The sequence below is a fragment of the Fukomys damarensis genome, unplaced genomic scaffold, assembly GCF_012274545.1.
Source record: "Fukomys damarensis isolate Sample0158 unplaced genomic scaffold, DMR_v1.0_HiC HiC_scaffold_19, whole genome shotgun sequence".
In the NCBI taxonomy this organism is placed as follows: domain Eukaryota; kingdom Metazoa; phylum Chordata; class Mammalia; order Rodentia; family Bathyergidae; genus Fukomys; species Fukomys damarensis.
This window is the reverse complement of record NW_022900931.1, coordinates 24,245,059-24,263,376: the sequence shown is the minus strand read 5'-3', so window position 1 is coordinate 24,263,376 and position 18,318 is coordinate 24,245,059. Positions and strand designations below refer to the sequence as shown.

Genomic DNA, 18,318 nt, shown 5'->3' with positions numbered 1-18,318 from the left:
CCATCAGTGTCCATTCCTGTGGGAAGGTGAGCTGAGCGTGTGGGGGGGCACCGCACACCGGGCAGCAGCCTCAGCGGAGCCACCTACCTCGGATGGTGCAGGCCGTCAGCCGTCACCTGACAGAGAACCACTGGCTTTCCGCTTCCCATCTTGCTGAGCTCCAGTGCAGCTTTCGTGTCCTTTCACTTCCAGGGGTCCCACTCTGGGCTGGGAATCCCAGAGGGCATCGAGCTGGAGCTGACACCAACCCACACACCTCCACCTTCCATCACTTCCACAGCCCGAGGAAGGAGCCACAGAGCATGCGCGAGGGGCTGGCCAGCTTGGTCTGTCCGTCCACTGATTGGGCCGGCAAAGAATCGCTCAGAGGCTTCCACCCGCTCCTGGGCTGGTAGACTCGGCCGGAAGCATTGTTTTGGCGGGAGAACGCTGCCTTTCCCGCAGTCGCCGCAGAAAGGTTGAAAGAAAGAAAAAGAAAGAAAGAAGGACGAGGAAGAGACGGAAAATTGAGTCTGAAATTTTTCTTAAGGTATTTACTATATCCTAGTTCAGAGACAAAACCAATCCATTCAAACGCCCACCTCAGGCAAAACAGTTGCTCCCTTTGTGGCGAGTGGCACAGTTTTAAATCCTGCGAATAAGAGAAAATGCCAGTGCACCCTTCTGCCCTTCCTTCAGAAAGATTAGGAAGGGAATATGAGAAATGCTCACCTAGCTTTGTATTGTTACCTGGTGGCCTTATTATCTGTTCTATGGTTTTGTTTGTTTTGTTTTGGTACCGGGAGTCAAACTCAGGACCTTGTGCTTGCGGTGAAACAGGTGGCGGCACCACTGAGCTAAATCCCTGACCCAAGTTGTTTTTGTTTTTGGTGGTGAAAAAATCACACCACACTAGCTTTCCAGGCAAATGAAATGGAATCATCTATTTAAGTATCTTAAGGCGAGCTGCATGGAGACCCTATTGCTGTTCTCCTTAAGGTCCCATGTCATGATGCTCATTATTTGATTAGATCTTTTATTTTGTGGGGTCTAGTGTTTTGAGTTCTTTATATATTCTAGATATGAGTCCTCTCTCTGAGGACTAGCTGGAAAAATTATTTTCCCATTTTTAGGTTGTCTGTTCACTCTTGTTTATTTCTTTTGCTGTGTAGCTTTTTATTTTATTTTATTTTATTTTTGGTACTGGCGATTGAACTCAGGACCTTGAGCTTGTGAGGGAGGTGGTAGCACCACTGAGCCAAATCCATGGTCCACAGCCTTTTAATTTGATATAATCCCATTTGTTGATTCTAGTACTATTTCCTGTGCAACCTGGGTTCTATTCAAGAGGTTTTTTTTTTTTTAATCAGTTTTATTTTCCAGCAGGTTAAGTATTTCTGGTTGAACATTTAGTTTTTCTATCTAGTTGGATTTTTATTAAAGAGGCTGTCTTTTCTGGTGTATGGTTTTGGTCCCTTTGTCAAAGATCAAATAGATGAATGTGCTTGGGGTTGTTTTGACATAATTTCTTCTATTCCTTTGATCCTCATGTCTGTTTTTGTGCCAAGAATATGCTGTTTTTGTCACTATAGCTTTGCAGTATAACTTCAAGTCCAGGATTGTGATGCTTCCTCCTTTGCTGTTACCTAGGATTGCACTTGCTATACTGGGTCTTTCTGGTTCTGTATGAATTTTAGGATTGTTTTCTCCAGTTCTATGAAGAGTACTCTTGGTACTTTGGGATTGCATTACATCTGTATATCAATTTTGGAAATATGGCCATCTTGACTCTTGGTTCTGTCTATCCAAGAACAGAGGATATCTTTTCATTTTCTGATGTTCTCTTCAATTTCCTTTCTCAGAATACTATTCTTTTCATTGCAGAGGTTTTCTGCTTCCTAGTTTTTAGTGGTGTCTGCTGGACATGGCTAACTATTGGTCTTTGCCTCTGTCCCCAGATCCAGCCACCTCTGCTTACCTGGGATACGGGGTTGAGGCATATTTGGCCCACTATGTGGTTCTCCTGGAACAGGCCTCATTATTGTTAATGACTTCTAGGACATCCATATATTGGCATCCCCCAAAAAAACAATTAATAGCAACAGCTGAGTAATGTTGCCTATAGTAAAAAAAGTCAGCATATCAATTATATGTCAAATGCAAATAGTACTGACAAACCCTAAGACCAATAATGTGCCACCTTAACCATAGAAAAGTGGTCTATAATTATTGTATGATTACCAACACAGACCACATATTGACTTACTGTTGACCTACTACTAAATGGAACAACTTTAACTTTACTAATAGTAGAACAGTATTCAACAGCAATAGCATAAAGTTAACTCTAGCTATCTAGAGATTCATACAGCTTAGCTAAAGGCAGTAAAGCTTACTAAAGGTACAGGAGGTGAAGAACTACGAAATGAATAAAGCAAAATTTGAAAAAATTAGACAATGGGATATGAGGAGAGAAAAGTGAGATAGAGTTCCTATTAAGGAGTAAAAGGAAATTAATAGTATTGGAGGATATTGCAGTAATGATCAAACAAGAAAAGAAGATAATGATACAGAGGAAAATATAGGAAATAAAAGAAAGGTAAGAAGGAAGAAAATAGTTGAAAGGGGAAAAGAGAAAAGGAAAGAAACTAAAAGAGTACAAAAGGGAGAAGAAACCCAGAGCCTTCTAAATACTGAAGAAGGAAAGATAAAATTCATAAAAAATAGAAAAATCAAAAAAAGATTGAGTCAAAGAAAAAAATTCCTGTGTGTTAGTGTGTGTGTGTGTGTGTGTGTGTGTGTGTGTGTGTGTGTGTGTTTTAATTTTTATTTTTGGTCCTGGGGATTGAACTCGCTACCTTGTACTTCTGAGGCAGGTGTGGTGCCACTGAGCTAAATTCCGAGCCCATAATTCCTGTGTTTTTGAATGAGTAGTTTTTAGAAGGATTTGCTTTTTTTTTTTCCCCCTGCCAATTCTGGCCCCAGGAGCTGCAAGCAGGCTGCCTTAGAACAGTGTAGGCTGCCTGCCTTGGGCTTCTGGTGGACGTGGTTCTGCTACTATACTAAGAGCAGAAATTGACCAGACTTAACCTGTATTTACTGCCCAGGAAGCGTTCAATTGACCCCAGAATTCCAAAGTAGTTACATCAGACAGATTCTGCTGGCACAGAGCAATTGTTGTCTATGTGGGAGACATGTTCCTGGTGTTACCTGCTCTGCCATCTTTCCAGAATCCTCTGGGACAAACTATTATCATTTGGAGCATTATTCTGGAAGCTTTACCCTAGCTGCTTAAGTTAGAATAACAAGCAAATAAAAGTGATCTTGCGTTTTATAGACTTCAAATCACTTTATAATTATTTCCTCCTTTGTTTCTTCTTCCCAAAGCCCTGCCCTCCTCTCTTCTTTCCTTCCTTCCTTCACAACCAATTGAGTGCTTTACCTCAACTGGAGAAAGAGACTCTAATATTTTGCTAACTTGTCCTATTCTGGCCATCTCTTTTTCAACCTTTGGCTATTATTCTGTGAGCTCTTTCATTGGAAATGAAATTAGGTAATGAGATTATTTGATTACATGAAGTTAGGTATTATCAATGGATTCAGATTTCTCATGTTAGCTCCAGTCTTTTCCTTTGGAGAAAGGAACATACAATTGAGATGCTGAGAGTTCAGTATATTTTTGTGATTTCTAGGAACTGGAAGAAGAGGGAAGATAATGATTAAAGCAACACATACATTGTTAAGAAATTTATTTACAATTATTCTTTGTTTATTTTATCTTTTCCATTTTATTTATATATTTTATATGTTTATGATACACCACAGTTATATTCATTTTGAGGAATTGTCATATATATTATGATTTTTAAAATAACACTATTCTTTAAATAACATACACTCTTAATGGAATATAAAATAGCATTTCACACAGAAAGGATGCTGAGGCTCTTCTAGAAAGGTTTCTTTTTCTAGATTCCCTGGTCTTGCTCAATGGTGAGAAGGTGTAGCAGGTGAGGCCTTTGACAAGCAGAGTATTCGTGATTACAAACTCTGCAACAACATGTACAATGGTCAGACTATAATGTCATGGAGCCTGGGGGGTGGTTGTGGGAGTGTGTGGTTGTGTTGATATGGAGGCAGTGTCCATCTCTAAGGACAGAGATGATACATGATACAGACAACGGAGGAATGAAGTTGGGGCGAGCAGAGGGGAAGGGATGGAAGGGCTTTGCCTAGACTTTTAACATGGAGGGAGGCTTTGCTTGGTAGTTCTGGAGTATTAAAATAAAACAGCAAGGTTATGAGAACAATAGACATTCCAGTGCTTCTCCCATTAAGACTCTGTTCCTTAATGAATTTATGTAATTTCTCACTGGTTTTTCTCAACCATCACAGACACGTCTAAATCTGGCTATTCCTTTGTTGTTCATGCCTATTTCAATGCAAAACCTCTCTCCTATGAGATAATGGGAGCATAGTGTGCTCTCTAGGCAGGGCAGGATGCACCTGTAGAGTGCTGCACGATCTTGTAGGAAAGCTGAGAGATGGATTCCAAATCTGGAGGGTGAGATGTGATGATGACTGGATAGGGTGGTGTGTGGAAACAGATGTGCCCGTAGCATTGGGACTGCTGAGGTTTCTTCTGGAGAAGCCTCCTGCACAGGATTATTTGTTTATAAGTAACGTGGGAGGTGGTGGGACCAGAGGACATGATACACGTACAAGTTCCTTTTTCAATTGTAGACCTCCAGCAGTGCAACAAAAATTGGGTGAATTTTCTGAGGTTCCTAAAAGGTTTGTAGAAGAGTTCCACACTCTAATGATGGCCTTTGATTTGACCTGGCTAGATGTCCAGTTTATCCTGGTTTCTTGTTACTTAGCTATATAGAGAAAAAAATCCTTACTGCTGCTTGAGAGGCAAAAATCCAGCTTTTAAGGACACACTTAAAGAGAACAGACCTAGACAAGCTTTTGGAGGCCCAGGTTGGGCCCAGTTGGAACTCTAATACTGGTTCAGGAGAGTGAAGTCAAATATTGTACCTCTAGCCATCTTAGTGGATATGCATAAGGATATATCCAAGACCATGAACTGTGACAGATTAGGACTCTTAGCTAGGGCTCTGATGAACGTCCACCAGCATTCTAACAACAGTTTGAGAAGACCCCTGCAAGTATACTAACCTGAACCTTAAGTCCAGGAAGGCCAAATTATCATGGGCATATACATCATCAGCTGATCAACTCCAGATACTAGGAAATAGTTGAAAAACTCCAACAGGACCCCAAATGGGGATGAGTCCATTGTTTGATCTGGTTTTAATGGTTGTTTTACAACTAAAACTGAGAGAACAAATGAGAGTCAATTAAAGAAAAATGGCACATGGGCTGGGCATTTAGCTCTGTGTTGCAAGCACCTGTCTGGCAAGTAAGTGCAGATCCTGAGTTCGATCCCTGGTACTGGAGAAAAAAAAAAAAAGGCAATAAAAGTGGCAGGCCAAGATCATGGTGGCCTTAATTGATCAGGTCCATAGAAAGACCTGTAGCACTAGGGGGAATTAAGGCAACCCAAAAAGCAAGGAGGGAAAGTCTGGGTGCTATGAATATAGACCACTGGTTACTGGGCTAAGGGCTAAGGAATGCCTTCAAAAGTCCTTGCCAAGCCTGTCAGGATGTGGGCAAAGTCCCTTGGCACTGGAGGAATGACAGTGGCCTTAATTGATCAGGTCCATAGAAAGACCTGTAGCACTAGGGGGAATTAAGGCAACCCAAAAAGCAAGGAGGGAAAGTCTGGGTGCTATGAATACAGACCACTGGTTACTGGGCTAAGGGCTAAGGAATGCCTTCAAAAGTCCTTGCCAAGCCTGTCAGGATGTGGGCAAAGTCCCTTGGCACTGGAGGAATGACAGCCCTCATTCTCCTAGGGGATAAGGCCATCCACCACCATGGTGGCCAGGGAAGAATTGTAATTGATGGGACCCGAGGCAGTCCACGTGGCCCCTGCATGAGAATCCCCATTGCCTTGGAAGAGCCTTTGGTAACTCTTGACATTGCAGGTAAGCAAACTACTTTTCTTTGGGATAGGTGGCCACTTGCTCAATCCTAATCTCCTATGGGGCAATTAACATCTGTCCCTAGTAGTTGTGGCCCTTCAATGAGTTAGCCAGTTAGTTTTCTTTACTCCCATTCTAAGCTGCCATCATCGTAATAGTGAAAGGCCCTACACCACCAAAGATCCTCCGATTTGTATAAATAAATGGTTCTCAGGGACTAAGCCTGCCTCTGTAAGCCTGTAGCATGAGTGAGACCCCTAGCATATCCCCATCTGATGCAGGAGTACCATCTTCCTACAAACATGCCTGGCTGGAAGGAAAGTCTATGGCCATTTCTCTTCTAGGTACTGGTCTCTACTTCCTCTGTGGAAACTTCTTACACTGTACTTTAACTTTTACCTGGAAGGGGAGATATACCTTCCCCTTTGTCTGGTTCTTTAACTGATCTAACTTTTCAATCTCTGGGTCTATTTCCAGTTCATCATATTAAGTCATATTTATTTAAAAAACCTCGGTGTTTTCAAAGGAAATTTTGTTAATTCAAACTGCCACATGTCCTGTCACTGCTTCTGAAAGTTTGGAGAAACAAGCATATGTTATGTTCCACATTCCCTCACCCAGCGGTCCATGAGCTCACTTGCTGGGAAGGAATAAACTAGGACCTTCACCTTCTGATGGAATTCAGGGTCATTAAATGAGCTGACCAAAATTTAGTTTTAATCACTAGCACTAGTAAAGGTTTTCAAGTTATTGGATTTTTTAGTACAGTAACACTCAAGTTGAAATTATTATTTCAAGAAGAAAAGGCAGTAGTTTCATTGATAGAAGTAAAAGTAGCCGGCGTGGTGGCGCACACCTGTAATCCCAGCACTCAGGAGGCTGAGGCAGGAGGATCGATGTGAGTTGAGACCAGCCTGGGCTACATAGTGAGTTCCAGGTCAGTCTCAACTACATAGTGAGACTCTGTTGCAAAAAAACAAAGAAACAAAAAAATTTCTCTACTGGATATATCTAAAGAAATTAACGTGTTAAATATATGTGTTCACTTGCATGTTTACTGCAGCACTGTTCACAATATATGATGAGTGAATAAAGAAAATGTGGCTTACACACACACACACACACACACACACACACACTCATGTTATTCTGCCTAACAAAAAACCGTGTAATTTTTGAAAATGTGGAAGAATCTGGAGAACATTTTGTTAATTGGAATAAGCCAGGCACAGAAATACAAATCACTTTTCTGTGCAGTCTAAAGTAGATGATCTTATAAAAGTAGAGAGTATAATGGTAGTTATTAGAGGCTGGAGTAACTATGAGAGGGTAGAGAATGGAGAGATGTTGGCCAAAGGTTGCATAATTATAGGTAGAAGGAATAAATTAAAGAGATGTAGTCTACATCAAGTTGACTACAGTTAATAAGATGTTGTACTTTTTATTTTTTTTGGTACCAGGGTTCAAACTCAGGTCCTTGTGCTTGCAAGGCAGGCAGCGGCAGATGTTGTACTCTTAAAAATTAAGAGAGATTGGACTGTACCTGGTCTCAACACAGAAATGATAACTATGTGAAGAATTGCATGTGTTGATTATCTAGATTTAACTATTTCATAATGTGTGTAGACTTCACAACATGTGGTTCACAATAAATATATGTAATTTGATCTGTGAATTGAATGTAATGTGATTTCTCTTATGTGAAAAAGTCAAAATATAAAGACCAAAATAAAAGATAATGCAGAATAGGGAGATAGATCTTTTGCAAAGACTATGTTGATCAAGAGATTCAAGCTAGTAGGAGGGGAAGGGGATGAAAAAAAAATAATGAAGGGGCGGGGGATTTAACTCAGTAGTTCCACCACTTGCCTTGCAAGTGCAAGGTCCGGAGTTTGATCCCTGATACCAAAAAAAGAAAAGAAAAGAAAAGAAAAAAGAATGATAACATGTTATGTACAGGTACCACCTCCCTGCAAGGGATGTGGTCATTACATATTGCAAAATGTACTAGTAAAATAAAATTAAAAATGTGAGAAAATTTGCCTAAACATTAATCATGCATTTAAAATTTGTCTTTTAGACTAGTAATCTCAAAGTATTTGTCCATATTTATACATTTTAAAATCAGTGAATGCACAGGTAGAGAATATTTATTTACTTAAGAGCTACATACATATGATCCAATAAAATATTAACACTATATAATAATAGGGATTAAATGATATGAAAACAGTTTAATTTTCTATATTATTCATCAATAGTATTTTATTAAATTTTATTAAATTTATTAATTTTATTAAATTTAAAAACTTTTAGAGTTGGAGTTGCAGAAGTGTCATTTTGCAGAATCTTGGCTCAACATAGCAACAGAATTAAAAGTTGTTTTACTTGAATATTTCTGAGAACAAATCACCAAATCTTTAATGGCTTAAAAAAAAAGGAATTTATTATTTCTCATAATCTTTTTCATTGATTTGGGCTCTTCTAAGTGGTACATAGTTCAGTGTCATTCATTAAATACCAATGTTACATAAATTTTGTTACCCAAAAATTGACTTCATATACTCTAGGGAAAATTAAAGAGTCACTGGAACACAGTTAGTTATAAAATGCAAGGTGGAGGGAACATTGTTCCAGTACTGATTGGTAACGGGACAATCCATTTTACCCTTGTTCAAGTGCATGCTCTAATCTGAAAAACCAAAGGCATTTAGGAAAATGTTGGCAAGAAAGTGAATAATAGGACAATGTTGGTAGAAGAGTAAATTGGTATGGCAGTTATGGGTAACACTGAAGTCTCCTAAAAAGAAGTAGAAATGCAATTATCACTTAATTTATCAATGCCATTTCTGGGATGGTCCCTAAAAAGTAAGAAAATCCCTGGCTAGAGACATTTGTATTCCCATGTTCATTGTAGTATTACAGTAGTGAAGACACGAAAACAACCTGAAAGGTAGAAGAAAGATGAGGGTATTTCTTTCAACAGTGCTTTGAAAAAGGTTGGAGAGAAGAAGGAGGCTAGTTTGAACTTTATAGAAGGTGAGGTCAGATAGTCCCAAATCACCCTCTCCCATGCTCCTCATGCTTCCTCTCCACCTGTACACCTGGCATTTCCCTTGAAAACTGTCCATGTCACTCAGTTTACTCTGACCTTGTTGCCCTGAAGTTTCCCTCAGCAGATAGCCCAGAGCCTGTCCTCTATTTCTCCATCCTCAGGTCCTGTTCCCAGGGAACTTGCATTCCCTGGGGCTTCATATGTGATGAAAAGTTTCCACCCTGGTCCTACATATTAATATATTTTTCCATTTTTAATGGAATGATTTTGGAGTCTGAAAAACTAGTTCATCTCTGGATCTCCTACTTATTTCTGTTTTCTTGGACAGCTAAGTTAATTTTCTTGATTTCCAGCTTTTCCCATTTAAAACTTGGAAATTAGAATCACATCATTACATATTTCATCCCATAGATATAAGAAACAAAGATGGCAGTATACTAAAGTATTTTTTAAAAAGATATAAATATGAGTTAAGAATATAAAAATTTAGGATTTTTCTTTATGAGGAATAATCATTATTAATAATCTTAAGCAATATGAATTTTATTTGTAGAGTTATAAACAGAAGTTTATGAAAAAGTAGAATCCATTTGAATTTATTTATTTATTTCATTTTTTTCCCTTTTCTCATATTCATTCCCTTTCCTTCTTTCCCTTCCCACTCCCTACAATTTCCCTTTCCCCTTCCCCTTTGGACATTTTTTCCCTATTTCACATTATCTATAATACCTTTTGATCCTCATTTACACTTTCAGTTTCTCAAACCAGAGAAACTATTCAGTATTTACACATGTGTGTCCTATTTATTTCATATTGGACTCAATGTGCATCCATGTAGCTATAAATGTCTTTAGTTTCTCATTCATTGTGGCTGAGTAGTACTCCATTTTATAAGAATTCACTTGAATTTAAAAACCATGGGGGCTGGATATTTGGCTCAGTGGTTCTGCTGCCTGCCTTGCAAGCACAAGGGCCAGAGTTCCATCCCTGGTACCACCACCACCACCAAAAAAAAACAAAACAAAAACCCAGACAACCAAAACACGCCTACACACACACACACACACACACACACACACACACACACACAAACCAAAAACAGTTGGGTGAACTTTGCTGAGCTATCTACACTCTCCAAACACAAATTATTCATCTCTATGGTAGAAAAATAATTATGTCTGCCTCAAAGGAGTCTTGTGATGATTAAATGAAATAGTAAAATTATAAACATAGTATCCAACAGTTCACACAAGAGTGAGCTATTATAGCTTCATAAATAATAGCAGGAACATTCTAACTTCCCTGCATGATTCAGGACCCAGGATTCCTTTATCTAATTTTATACTGATGTGGAACTTTTGTTGTACAGTGTCTGATCAATCCATTGCCAATGTGTGTGACTCTCTGGATTTGCCAACCCCACATAATAAACAGACTGACTATTCCAATGCTGGGTGATAAAATCCCATGGGGTAAGAAAAAGACAGAATTATAGTCTTTAGAATACGTTTTCTCTTCTAGATATTTGGTATTTTCTTTTTAGAATTATTTGGTTATAGAAATTTATGAGCTACACTGTGGTAATTTGATATGTGCATACTTTGAGAAATGATCAAATCAGGATAGTTAACATTTCCATCTCTTTAAGCATTTAAAAATTTTGATTTAACACATAATACTTGTACATATTCATGGATATAGTGTGGTATTTCAGCCTCATTAAGTAGGCTTGTAGAAAATGAGAAGAAAAAGAGAATCCAGGGATGGCCACAGGAGGGCCCTCAGGATTGCAGGACCTTGGCTGCACAGGAAACAATCAAAGACTGGCATTACACACCGAAGCAGGTTCTAGTCATGATCATCTCTGACTCACTTCTCCCATCATCTTCACTAAGCAATGGTATTCTCAAAGTTGTACATGAGAATATTTTTGCAGATTTAATCATATTCTTTTCACAACTTGAGATTATTTTTTTGGTACTGGGGTCAAACTTGAGTCCTTGCACTTTTGCGAGGCAGGTGGCAGAACCAACTTGAGGTATTTTAATTGCATTCCTCACTGACTTTTCATTACTCATTTCCAAATTCAGGTAAAAACTCTTCTCTGTTAAGCAGTTAATTTATAAAACATTTACACATGGAAATAATAAGCAGATTTTTCAGGCAGAAATATTTTCATCCTTCCACTCATCCCACATGAGGGATATTTCTGACCTCACAATTTCTTTAGGGTAGTTTTGTTTCACTGAAGAAAGAGCAAGGTGTGGAATGGAAAGGCTGAAGAAACCTTTCCAACCTGTTTATTTGAAAGCCTTCTGCCATAGCACCAGTATCCCAAAACAGTAATCAACCCAGATTAGAAAAATGGTAGAATTACCTCACAAAGATTTTAAGCACCCATGATAAAAAATACTTCACTATGAAGGTAGAAACATTAATGAAACAAGAAATGAAAAACTTCAGAAAAGAAAGAGAACACATAAAGAACTGCATGGAAATTTTATAGTTTAAAACTGTAACAGCTTTTAAAAAATAACTCATTGGATGGAGTCTACAGCAGAATGGAAGAGAAAGAGAATCTCATGAGTTGGCAGGAAAAATATCGCTATAAACTGCCAGTGGTGCAACAGAGACGGAATTGAAAAAAATAATTAGACCTGAAATATTAACCCTAGATAAATGTGCATATACCAAATAACAGAGGGGCACAATATATAAAGTAAAAAATGATAAAAGGGAAAGGAGAACTTGAAAAACACATTATTAGAGGTGGAGACAGCTATGCAGAAAATTAAAAAAAAACAAAACCGCAAACCAACAGAATATAATCAACATTTTTAGAACTCTTCTTAAAAACAGAATGCCCATTCTTTACAAGTGCCCATGGAACATATTCAAAGATAGACTGTATATTCAAAAATAAAACATACCTTGACAAATTTAAATTAGTAGTGGAAAATGGAAAATGTTTTCTCACTGCAAAGGAAAAAAACTAAACATTGTAAAAGAAAGAATGGGAAAATCAACAAACACACTAAATGGCATACCTCTAAATAAGCTATGATTCAAATAAGAATTATCAAAGGAAGTTAAAAAAACCCCTGCTGAACAGAGTGAAAATGAAAATACATCATATGAAACTTTGTAGGACACCTTTCTGCAATAAAAGGAACCAGGGCTTCTCAGAGAAAAGCTGATTCTAGGTAGGGACAGAAAGTATACAGAATGAATCTGGAGCATGTTGTAGGCCTAGAACGTAAACAAAAACTGCATTGCTGAGAATTTGATGCCCCAAAGTGGCATAGGAGTCAACTGAAAGAGCTCCCAACGTCCAGAGCTAGAAAGAAGAGTAAATAAAATATTATTGGATTGTAATGCATTCTATAAAATAAATATCCATAAGGACATGCAGATATATAGGATTGAATGAATGAATAAATGAGATATGAAACAAGACTCACATGCATAAGAATGCCACATGGATAATGTAGGTATTTATAATGGATATTTCTTTGAGATTTTTAAAAGTTAATTTTACACTGAGATTGACATTTAAACTGGGGACTCTGAGCAAGGCAGGCTGCCCCGCATAATGTGAGTGGGCCATATTAAATCAGCTCAATATCGGAGTAGAAAATAAAAAAATGCCCTCTAGTGGCAATAAGTTCCCCTGCAGATTGCTTCTGGACTCACTAAGCAATGCTGGCAGTTACTGGTTCTTCAGCAGATTGCCTTTGGGCTTCAGTGCCACTCTTTCCTGAGTCTCCAACCAGCTATTGCCCTGATCAAACTGTGGATGCCTCAAACCTCTGTAATTGTATGAATCCTGATACCTCATACTCACATTCACATTAATACTATATTCATATTTACATATTATATACATATGCACCTACATCTCTCTAATTATCTATCTGGATCTATCTGCCAAACCCTTAGAGCTAAAGACTGTACCATGTCTGGATAAGCCTGACGAATACAGCACTACTTGGTAGTCTGGGAGCAGGACTCCTTGATCATTGAGCATGGGGCACCCAAGCAAATTCCTTCAGAAGAGTATCCTGCAGAAAGGCAAAAAGAAAGAAAAGCTTTAAAGTGGAGAAATCAGGTGATCCAGGTTTCCATCAAGGTTTATCATTTTGATAAAATGTATCTTTGATATGAATATAGCATTTTACATCTGTGACTTTCCTCTCAAAAAACCAATAAGCTCAAACTAATTGTTAGAAAAGCATCATATTTTAATAAGGGAACATCCTATAATATGCCAGACTAATATTCTTCAAAGCCATCTGGGTCATCAAAAAGAAAAATTTCTGAAAAACTATAACAGACAAGAGTTGTGTAAAAACATATGACAACTAAATGCAGTGTGGTATGTTGGATGAGATTCTAGAACATAAAAAGAACAGTAAGTGAAAATTTAGAAAACTTGAATATATCATAAAATTTAATTAGTCATGATAAATCAATGTTAGATCCTCACTTGTAACACATGCTTTTGTCTATGTAAAGCATTAATAGAGGACATCGTGCAGGACAAGATTGAAAGAATACTTTTTCATGAATCTTCCTGAAAGGACTGTGTCAAGTTATGGTCTTATATAAATAGCCAGTTGGAAGACTACCAATTCTCTGTGGGGGTGCCAGTCCACTCATGTCTTTTATCCAGTAGCCAGCATGTGCCACCTAGAGCTCTGTGTGGTATATTACATCAGGTGGAATCCACAGCTGAACCCGCAGGAATCTGTTCGCAGCAGATATAAGAACTTCTTGCTAAACGAGCAGAGCTTCAGAAAAAAGTAGAGCTACAAAGAGAAATTTCCAACTGATCAACCTTGTCCTCAGAGAGAGCCAGCTCTCTTGCACAGTGTGTCTCTCCTGTCTAAACTGTTGTATGAAAGAGCTATTAGATTAGGGGCATCATTGTTACGAACTCTTCATTACAGTGGCAGCTTTAGGAGTAGAAATTCTTCCATATTTGAACACATTTACAAGAGCAAAAGTTCAGATACTTTAGTTTGTCTACGATGAGTAGAACAATAGTATGGTGGCTTCATTTGTAATTATACAATTCTGACACTAATCTTATGTCACCCAAAAGATACTAAGATATTTCAATTCTGTATGTATAGTGGGAAAAACTTTGGGATCTGGAAAGAGCAAAATACAAACCACTTGAGAAATGTACCACTGGATGGAAGAAGGCTCCCTGCACAGAGAAGTAAGTTTTCAGACGAAATCAACATTGAAATTTTGTGGTATCACGTATATTGCCTTTATGTATGACAGATTGAAATTATACACTACTCAAAAAAGAATACCTTTTCAATATCAGCTCATTTTTCTGTAAATAGAAAAATGTTCTTACAAATAATCTATTTATAAAAATTAATAATTCACGTTCTGTCTTAGTTACTTTTCTCATTGCTGAGATGAAATATAGGACTTGCCAAGTTAAAGGAGGAAAGTTTATTGGTTCACAGTGTGCAGAGGTTTCAGTCCATAGTTGACCGGCTCCAGGGCAGGGCAGCACATGGTAGAGGGACATCGCAGGGTTTACACGGCCTGGGACATCGAGGAAGGGAGGGGTTAGCTAATGATGGGGAGTTTTAGGTTAATAAAAATTTAAAAAGAACCCATGATTGATTCAATGAACATTTTTCTCACCTTCATTTCCTTTAACTGTCCATTGGCTCTTACTTTTCAGAGTACCAACAGTGTCCCGTTGCTCCCAATTTAAAGTAACTCCACTCTCCCTCTACAAGCGGGAAATCGCTCTCTGCCCTCCTTTGCTTCTTAGCCTAGCACAGTCTTAATTTGCCTCCATTATTTCACTACAACCATCCTTGAAATGAGAAGCAGTGACAACCTAGGGTCACATATTCGACATCTTCCTTACTTCCTGCCATATTTGACCCTATCCTCCTTTAACTCTTGGGAAACTCCTCTTTCTTGTTTATGCCTCACCTTTCTCACTGCTGCTTTGTGCACTCTTTTATGAGCTTCTCTTCTTCCATCCACTCTCTTAAAATGTAACGTTTACCAGGTTCATTTCAACGTGCCCCGAACTCAAATCATCATCTCCCAAGTCAAACCTGCTACTCATGGTATTTTTCTGTTTCTTTGGATGACTTCATGACTGTCGACTTCGCTAAGCAAGACTGTTAGAGTCACACTTTGCCTAGGAGATCTGGCCACCTAGATCACAGCAGTTGTTGATTCTATCTCCTTCACCACTCAGAGCCACCTCCTCTTTTGCCTCTTCACTGTGTTTAGGTCAGACTCTTACTGTTTCTCAGTTGGACTCTGAATGAACCTTTTTCTCACTTTACTGCCATCTCGCACCTCTGTAAAGTATCCTTCTATAGGTAGGATTTGATTACATCAATTCTCTGCTTCACATTCCTCAGTGGCTCTTCAGAAATGTGACAAACCGCAAAACTGATTCTATCTTTAGTACTCCCTTTACCCACACCCTTTACAGTGTGGCTTTGCAGCTTCCCTGGTCTTGAAAACTGGTCCGTTTCTCCACCGTTTAAATTGGGGATTGCTGTGAAGACTTTCTGTGGCCAACACAATGTGCAGAATCAGTTCTGTGCCAGATCCGAGTTGAGACTTCCAGAGACTCAGCTGTGTCCGCTTCGGCCCCTCGAAGTCGCAAGGTGCCAGGCGAATGCACCAGGCTGGCCAGATGGAGAGTGGTAGAAACGTAGCCCAGCTGCCTTTGTCACTTCCGCTGACTTCTCTTCCTCAGCGGTGTGCCCTGTGACACTTCCGGACTACACATGAGCGAGAGCTGAGCCAGGATCTCCGGGCCCTCCTCACGGAGACGAATCTAAATCGACAAAACACAGATGCACCGGGTAGGGAAGAGTTGTTTTCATCCTCTAAGTCTTGGACTGGTTTATTAAGCAGCAAAGGGTGGTTGGAAAAATAACCTTTAGTAGAAAACAAAACTCCAAACTCTCCCTAATGATATGGAAAGATTTTCACGATTTGAGTCCCATTTGTGTTTTACACCCAGAGTGTTTTTTCTTCTTTCCTTGTACTGTGTGTTCCAGTCACGCGTACTTAAATCTCCACCAGTTTTTCCCTGCTCTCACATGCTCTGCTATTCTTGGTACACACAGCTCTAGATGCTGCCTTTTCCAGGATGTGGCTCTTGTGCTTATTTCACATACAAGGTCATAAGCATCAGTTTACTAGACTCGTCCCCCAACTTCGTGACACCTGGGGCTTTGACTTTGTGAACTCTGAGTACTCCAGTGCCTGATGTACAGTAAGTGGCCATTAGTGCCAACTGAAGGATGAAATGGATGACTAAAGTATCCAACTGGAATGTACTGATTTTTATGCCTTGTGAGAATTTGATGATTTCTGAAGCCAAGATATGAAGCAATCCCTCAGTTTGCCAAATTGGGTTTTATATGTCACACAGTTTTGGGTAGGCCAGAAATGATCATAAGGAAACTGCTTGGGAATTCTTCTTGGAATATTGTTACCCATCTGCTTCTTGTCCACTTGTTGATCATAAACATAAATATCTGTGCACTCAGATGATGTTGATTTGATATTTACTGCTAAGGAAATATAGATTTGTCCTCACTCATATGAAGTCTAATAATATAAAGAGATGATGCCTCATAGACGTTGCTACAGCACACACACACACACACACACACAAACACACTTCTACTCTGCAATTTCTGTAATAAGTGTAGATTCCATTACTCCTAGAGGAGAAGAACTAAATCCAAACAAAGAGCAAAATCTCCATTGGATTTCCATGAGTTATGTCTCCCCAGAGAAAAATTCTTTTTTTGATGTCTGGATGATCCTATTGTTAAGTGTCAGTTTCTTTTTTCTTTCTTTCTTTCTTTTTCTTTTCTTTTTTTTTTTTTTGAGGCAGGGTCTCACTATGTAGTTGAAACTAACCTGGACCTCACTGTGTAGCCCAGTCTGGTCTCGAACTCACAGCGATCCTCCTGCCTCAGCCTCCCGAGTGCTGGGATTACAGGCGTGCGCCACCATGCCCACGTTAAATGCCAGTTTCTAATGCATTCCATGTTGGTGTACAGAAGATGTTGCTTGTTGACCCATACCTACTGATAAATGCAGCCAAGAATAGGATGGCCAACAGCCTGAAAAGTATCATCAGTGGGACAAGAAGCAGCTTGGGCAAAGAGAGAAGGAAACCTGGCTACTGCTCCAGCTGGAGGCAGACCTTGCCATCATCCATGTGGAGCTGGTTTTAGGTGCAAGAGTTGTGGGGTCAGGAAGGCTTCCACTCAGATTCCGGAAGGCCTGGGAGACCAGGCAGGGAGCCCCTGAAAGGACAGTGCGTGAAGCTGTGAGTGTGAAGCTGAAGGTGCAGTGGAGACCCCAGAAGTCTGGAGAAGCCAGGAACATAGATTGTCTGAAGAAAGCTGCAAGGAAAGAGCAGAACCAGCCCAAGAGAGAAGCCTTGGTAGCTATAGCCATCAGCAGTTCCATGGGGACAGAGCCACCAAAAACCCTTTGGAGTTTACAGTTTGCCACAGATTGCCAAAACAAATCACATGCACACACACACACACACACACCCACACAATAACAACAGACAACTTGATCCTTGAGGACTCTGTGCCATGGCCATCACTACCCACTAACTCTGAGCCCACTCTGTGTTTTGTTTCATCTTGGGATGCAGCATCAGAGGCACCAACAAACTGGTACCTGTGACTGTGTATGAAGCCAATGTCCTAGGAAAGAAGGCGAACCCTGAGAGTCAGCAGCTCCAGGGAGAAATTATGGACTAGGCCAGCAGCACTGTCCCCCAGAACACTCAGGTTTATTGTAAACTACAAAACAGTTTTACTTCAGAATGACTCTTTCATGGCAGGATAAAGTTGAAGAGGTAATCTAGTGTAGCACCTGCCATATTGGAGATGGTTTAATCAGGAACCATTTGCGAAGGAGTAATTGTTTTAAGACTGTGCCACAGAACAACTACGGAACAACTGCATTTCAGGGTTTCCAGGGTTACCCTACCACAGCGACTGAGAGATGGCCATAAAAGACAGCCATGGAGAGCGTGTGGGCTAGGCGTAAACCTCTGAGAAGTTTAAGCTCAGGCTAGGAAGGACATGGGGCCCTGCCTTCAGTGGTGAGAAGCCAGGCTGGCAAACGCAGCTTTCAGAGGTGGCTGGATCAGAAGGTACTGGCACTAAGTCCAGTGGTGTGCATGAACCC

At 39.6% G+C, this 18,318-nt stretch overlaps 1 long non-coding RNA gene across 1 annotated transcript in view; it reads left to right on the top strand.

Annotated features, from left to right (window-relative positions):
- The first annotated feature begins 404 nt into the window (after positions 1-404).
- The window catches only part of LOC104850745, a 54,376-nt gene continuing 36,462 nt past the window's right edge, over positions 405-18,318 (top strand). The window contains exon 1 of the long non-coding RNA XR_004518079.1: positions 405-529. This is a non-coding gene — a long non-coding RNA (uncharacterized LOC104850745). The remainder of the gene's footprint in view (positions 530-18,318) is intronic.